Here is a 6,276-nt window from a genome sequence, read left to right on the forward strand (position 1 = left end):
TATAATCCAATCTGTTACTATTGATCAAGATATCTTTGCTTTAAAACTTATAAGATTTGTATACAAAACACCATTACTCACATCGCCATACTCCTTTAACATCAAACATCCATGTAGACCATTGTCAGGTGTTAACTAGAGCATTTGCCACATTCGTACTATACTGTGTATCACGTACTCAAATGTGATACAGAACAATTCTATACATTTTTGCGCGATTCCCTGAAGTACGCTTATTGCCAATCATATCTTATGTATTTACTGGAGACATTTCATTATCATCACATATACGCAATGAGTAGTTATCATTTCACGAAAACATAGACTAAGACCTGTTCACATGGGACGACAGGCCTCTCATTTTGCTGCCGGACGTACGAGGAAAATCTTATTAGAAATTATTACGAAATGACCATCCAGACAATAGCTGGGTTAAACCATCGTTTCATTTTATGCCACATTTATGTTAATGCTCACCTCGTACTTACTTTCAAGACGTTGCACTTTAACAACAGGTAATGGTGCTCAACCTGGGTGCTTGGTTAAGGCAACCGATCTAATACGAAAATTGAATGTCATTGAAAATAAGATACTTCTATGTTTCACGTCCAATAGACAACACCATAATTAATAACTGCTAATGAGGACACGTCTATTCAGCAGTAGTACAAAGATCTTGCACATTCTATTTGTGGTATATTATGCACTAAAACCAAAGCTCCCTATCCAGAGCCAAGCCCCCATCTCCTTTCCCTGGTTTCCCCTGACCGCTTCATATACCCTGGTTCAACCCCATTAACATCACGTCGCTCTGGGAGTACCACATCACTCTAATTTGCTCTTTCCTTTGCATATTCAGGCTCATGTAATTCACAGCGTGTTTCACTTTATCCTTCCATTTCGACATCATTTTCTCTCCTTGTTCCCAGTATAGATGACACATGAATCCTATTTGTTAGTTCATCCTCTCCATAGTTCTAAACCATTTCAGTACACCCCCACTCAGCTCTTAAACATATTCCATTTGCAACCACTCCTCCGACCAACCCTCTTCACAACATATATTCACAACATATATGCTTGAATGCATGTGGCATCACTAGGAATGCTATACCATCAAACATACCCAACTTTGCCCTCACAGACTGTGACCTCTCTTTCAACACTCTTCAACTCACCTAGGACCTTCATCCCATTACCTACCTTTTGGTTCAATTCCCACTGTTCCATCCACTCACAAATATCTGATTCCCCCAACTTTCCCTATATTCATTCCAAACTCACACTCCAACCAATCTGTATGAAACTCCTGCAGCACTCAGGAAGCCGCCCACATCCAGCGGGATGGGATCTCGGGTCATAGGTAGTAATGATGATGTGTATGCCTCTCCACGAAGAGACAGCTGACCTACAAGGGTCATGTCAAAGGATAAAGCCATCATACTATGGGTAGGATCGTCATGCTCCAGGGTTATACTGACATGGCGAGAGGGTCGTCTTAGCATAGACTGGGAATTGGATAAGATTAAAAGAAAAAAAAGTCTTACATTATGCCTAGGGTTAGTGGAAAAAACTACCAGAATATCTCTTGTCCATCAGAGACTATGACTATGGAAAGCAGGAGTGAGGAAGGCCAGAAACTTTCCCCTCCTGTCATTCTAAAAGTATGAATAAAAGCAGCAGATTAAGGATTTTTCTTTGAAGGCTCAGTTCCTGATGCTTCATCATGAAGGTGAGTAAGGTGAGCAAGTATACAAGAAAGAATATATATTAGGTAGCTGCTGGAAGACTGAAGAGAGGAATGACTGGAGAAATACAAAACAGCAGGATGGACAAGGTTTGCTATATATGAAGTGAGTTTTCTTAAGAACGAATGCTATCACTTAAGTGGACAGAGTGAGTTAACAGGAAACTAATGAAACAGGTATCATGATAAGAATAGCCTATGAAGCAAGAGTAGTTTCAGCATAATGATTGTAGATACAAATGAAGTTTCATCATAAAAGAATGAATAAAATGTAAGTGAAGGCTGCAAGAAGATATACTAGCGAAAGATAAGTAAAGGCACAGATCCCTTTGGTAGAATATGAATGAAATGATTGTCTAAGAGAAGTCTGCTGGAGTGTTAAGACCATATGTGAATGAGGTCGTAGAGGAAGCATCCCTTGTATGATGGGAGAAGATTTATTGGATGTACAGAGGCAGATGAAACTGCAAAACAAAATTTATTTACAAAGTATCATATATTTAACATACTGCATACACTCTCTCACCAGTTTTTATAAGCAAAATCTGCACATACTTAAAACACTCCATGCAAACCATATTTGCACATAAATCTATAAATCATATAAATTATTACTTTAGTTCTTATATAACTAATTACGGAAAAAGAAGTTCGTTCTTAAAGCAGTTATAATACACCACAAAAGTGATTCAAACTACAGTATCAATATTCATAACAAATGTAAACATAAAAATCTTTTGCATATGATTTTAGAATTAAAAGTCCCGCATACAGAGTTGGACTTCCTTAGAGGCTCACAAAATCAATAACAATTATCTTCAAAATGAGACAATAACAGTGGTTAGGTATCAGCTAATCACATTCTTATTCCAGTTGAAATATAAGCTTACAACCAATCAGGAAAACAAGTACAGTATCTTCACATTTTTTCAACTTGAAATACTGCATAGAAAATACATTCTTAAAGAGAAATAATCTACTTTTTGAGCACTTAAAATCATAAGTCAAAATCATGGTTATTCTATGTCTAAACAATTAAAAAAAAAAAGGGACGCAGACTACAACAAGTCAACAACTTTGTCCGAATACTTAGGAATTACAGAGCTCGCACAAGCTACGCTCAAAGTCGTACTAAATACATAAAACAAATACTGTATTTTGTCACTCATTTTCTTAGCATGGCCAAGGTCATAATAACAATGCATTTTTTCCATTTACATAGCAAATTATATTTACAGGGGATACTCTCCTATATCCTTGGGATAGGGGAGTAAGATTAATACCGACTTATATCCTGGGTGTTATATGAAACAAGAAATAGGAGTGGATATGGGTGATCTAGAAACTACTCTCTTGTACAAAATCATCACTTTATAAAAACCAGTACAGAAGAAAGAAGGGAGATTAGGATCCGTTCTTGACAGCTCAGGAAATAGTGGCTGAATGTATGTGGCTGTAACCAGGATAAAAAGAAGGGAGACATAGGTGCTCTATTTGATGAGAGTTACCATGATACTCCGGCTCTGAGTGAAAACTAGTTTAAGAGGAAGGGGGAAAGCTCAGGGGATGCTGAAAGGATAAGAAGGAAAGCAAGGGACAGACTTCTGATGAAGAACAAAGTATGGGACTGTGTTCAAAAGTGTAAAGAAGCAAGTTCAAGACTGATGTAGGTTAGATGGAATGCAGCCTACAAGAAGTGCGTGATTGTCAGCGCTCATGAAATGGGCAGTTCAATGAGTGAAGAAATAAGTGCTGTTTGGGTGGAGATAAGTGAGTAGATGGTGTGAGAATTGAGGGTATACATAACCATGGTGCAAAAGGTCTCCAGTGTAAATGAAAATGGGGAAAAGTTTGTTGAACTGTGTAATGAGAGAGGAATGTAATTGGGAATCCTGTACAGAATTTGGTTTAAAACTAAATACTGCTTAAGAACACCCTGGTCAGCCCTATTAATCAAACCACTGTAATATCTCCCTTTTACACTTAAAACTCCCTACATGATCAACCTGCATGACGCCACACACCATCCTCGGGCATTTCATTTCTAACACATCCACCCTCTCCATTTCTTTTGCATTCAAGGCCCAAGAGTCACATCCATACAACAATATTAGTTCTACTTTAGCAACTTTTCCACTTCACAGCTCACTCAACCCCCATGGCTCTGGCTGCTACCACATCCATTCCCTGGTGCCTTAAACACTCCACATCCTTCTAGTCCTCTCCAGTTAAACATACATTCAGGCCATCCTGATTCATCCTGCTCCTGCTACACTTCATTACTTACTTTCATTCATATTTAATCTCAAATTATTCCTTTCACTCACTCCCTTAAAATCTATCACCTGCTTCTTGAGTTTCTCTCTGGAGTTTGCTACGAGGATCATATAATCTGCATAAGGCAACTGATTCATCTACCTACACTGCCCCTACACTGTCAGCATATGGTAAACCTTAACCTAACTTTGAGATTCTTAAAGTGCCTTATTTTGAAAGTGTTCTCATAGCATGGATCTGATGAAGTGGTGCTGATCTACAATTTGGAAATGAGTGATCTCAGGTGGCAATAACTGACAGTGGTAAAGGTAGTACTGTATCTTCACTCCATACCGTTGGATGAGGTCCAGATGAAGGTTGGAGAGTAAGTACAGTCGGTATGTTGAGCACCTTTAGTCGTGAGATATAAGAAGGATCACTGCATCTTCTCTAGTAGTCTTTTGTTGTGTGGTATATAAGGACAAAGATCAGGCAGGAGAGGTGTAAGCAAGTTTGGGAAGAATGAAAATTGTGTAAAAATCATTCTCTTCAGGTGCAGGGTGTCTTCAGCATCTAGAGATGACAAAGAATGTAACAGGAAGAAGCTGGAGATCTGATAAAGGTAATGTCATCTTCCTTCCAACTTAATTTGTTGCCCAAAGAGTCAACAAGTAGGGAAAAGGACATTGCTGAAAGCCAACTGATGTATGTGATCACATTCTCAGTTTGACTGATGGTAATGTTTGACAGTGGTCCAGTTATGGAGGCTGTTTGGTGTAACTGGAGAGCGAAGTAATTAGTACCAGAGAAAAGTGGAGGGAGCAAATTCAGGTGTGGAGAAGGTCTGTTTTTTGGCATTTTGTGTGCTAATTTACAAAGAAATTTATATTTCTGTATATGTAAGGTCTGTGTGCATACATAATGAGTAAAAAGGAAGTATAAGGAACATGGATTATACAAACAATGACTGTGGTTTACATAACTTCTGAAATTGGACCTTAAGTAATCTCTCATAATCCACCACCAAACCCATTGACCTTGATAAAGAGTTATGCCCCCACCTTGAGTGAATTTATGTACGTAAAATACATTTAAAGATTTGAGCCACATTATGACATATGTGTCTGGGTATATGTATAAGAAGATGGCACTGCATGAGTAAATCAGAGATGTGGTTGTGAAGACTTAGCGTAACCTTTCTATGTGCCATCAGCTCTGACCTCAGCTTGCTGATTTGTTCTCCCACACTGACCCACACCATTAATCTCTATGATTCATTCAACTGCATGCGAGTTTCAAAATAAATCACCAATGTATATCTTTATTTTCACAGTGGAGGCTCCAGCCATAAACAAAAGTCCACGTCAAGGCCAGGCTTTAATTGAAATAAGAGATTAATGAAAGGAAAAAAGAAGAGATAAGAAAAAGTAATTACAAATTTTGGAGGAAGTGAAAACTCTGTCTTTTAAGAAGTACCAGGTCATAGTTATTGGGAAAGACATGAGAGGGCAGGGAGTTCCAAAACTCTGAGGTATGGGAAAGAAACAGTTATCATAATGGTCCACCCTTAAGTAGCCAATGGCCACGTGGTAATTTTGTGATGCAGCAGCTTGACAAGTATCATGTGATCGAGCTAATCATGGGGGCATACAAGCAGACAGCTCTCAGAACCAAACACTGAAGTAATACCTACAGAAGAGGGAAAGTGAACCAACACTGCAGCATGGGGAAAGTGGGGTCAAGTTTCGAAGTTAGCCTGAGAGAGTTGATAAGTCAGATAGCTTTTGACTCACCTCTGTCCAGTAAGGAAGCTGAGCTACAGCCACCCCAGATAAGAGAGCAAAACTCCATACAGGGATGAAAAGTCCTTTGTATAAACAGGACTATTGTTCAGAAGAAAGGAAATTTTGACATCTGAAAAGGATTCCCAGTTTCTTAGAAGCAGCCCAGACATATACATAAATGACCACAACCTAAATTTGCAGGAACAAATGACTGAATATCAGAGGAAAGTTCTCCTTGACCCCCTTCTTATGTTCTTACTTTTAGAAAGTGACATTACAGGAGGGGAGGATTTCCAGCCTTCTCTCCCCACCCCTCTTTGTCACTTTATACGACAAGCAGGAGATACTGGGTTAGTATTCTTACCCCCCTTTATCTCTAAGAAAACTCCAGAATATATTAAAACATAATATACCTCACTCACATGGGAAACAGGGAACATATATGAAAGAAAGAAAATATGAATGTAATGCATAATAAACAACAGAAAA

This window comes from Panulirus ornatus, chromosome 45 (assembly GCF_036320965.1).
Source record: "Panulirus ornatus isolate Po-2019 chromosome 45, ASM3632096v1, whole genome shotgun sequence".
Classification (NCBI taxonomy): Eukaryota; Metazoa; Arthropoda; class Malacostraca; order Decapoda; family Palinuridae; genus Panulirus; species Panulirus ornatus.